This window comes from Apium graveolens, chromosome 11 (genome assembly GCF_009905375.1).
Source record: "Apium graveolens cultivar Ventura chromosome 11, ASM990537v1, whole genome shotgun sequence".
Taxonomy (NCBI): domain Eukaryota; kingdom Viridiplantae; phylum Streptophyta; class Magnoliopsida; order Apiales; family Apiaceae; genus Apium; species Apium graveolens.
This window is the reverse complement of record NC_133657.1, coordinates 133406113-133407195: the sequence shown is the minus strand read 5'-3', so window position 1 is coordinate 133407195 and position 1083 is coordinate 133406113.

Sequence of the window (1083 nt, the reverse complement as noted above, 5' to 3'; positions counted from 1 at the left end):
ATCTGCAGCTCCTTTATGTGGACTAAATTTGTAAGAGCTACTAGTGGTTTTTGTTGATAAATGGGGGAACTTTAGTTGGTAAATTTCTGTTTGGGATGAACTATGTAAATGATCGATGGTAGAAATGTCTAGTACTTGGTTTTGCAGTTATGTAGTTTGTTTGGATTATGTAGTTTAGTTTGTGGTGGATATATGTACGTACTTGGTATAATCTATGGTAAATGAATGAATGTATGTTTGGTTTTGTGTTTGTTTTTGCGTTTGTTTTGGTTTGGTTAGTTTTGGAATGGTAATATGGCAGTTGGTATGTTTTTGGATGACTCTTGTTTGAGTTTTGGGCATTTGATTGAAACAGGGGATTCATGAATAATAAATAAATAAACAAACATCACTTCATGAATAAAATAACTGATGTAAAATGTAGTCAAATAAGACATTTCATACAATAAATTGATGTCATAAGCAGGCACATATATCAGCTAACAAGAAATGACTGATGTAAAACAATATAATAGATATCACATTTTGAAAGAACTGATGTTAAACACACACAAAGACATCAGTTTCATTAAAAAAAGAAAGGTACGACATCGCTTCTGATAAAAGACTGATGTAAAATGTTAAGTTACACATCAGTTTAACAAGTTTTTCGATGTTAATGTATCATATTGCTTTATATGTGATAAGTTTAAAATGATATACATGACATATGAATGAATAACTGAAACTATAGTGAAGGTATATATTGAAGAAAAATACATCACATTGTTAAGGAAAAGGATGTCTAAACTGTGTATAGACATCGGCTAATAAGCGATGTGTAATGCACCTACCTTTCTCATCACATGCAAAGACATCGCTCGGATTTTAAATAGACATCGGCTAATAAACGATGTCTATTGACAAATTTCTAGTAGTGTCTTCTAGGATTATAACTACTTTTCTGGGTTATAGGGCTGTGGAATTCAATCTAGAGTCTGACAAGGCATATCTGATTAGACTAGATGAGGAGATAAGAAAAGTTAAGATAAATGATCTCAGAGCAGCTATTTTTCAAACTGGAGAAGATACAGCTGAATTGAT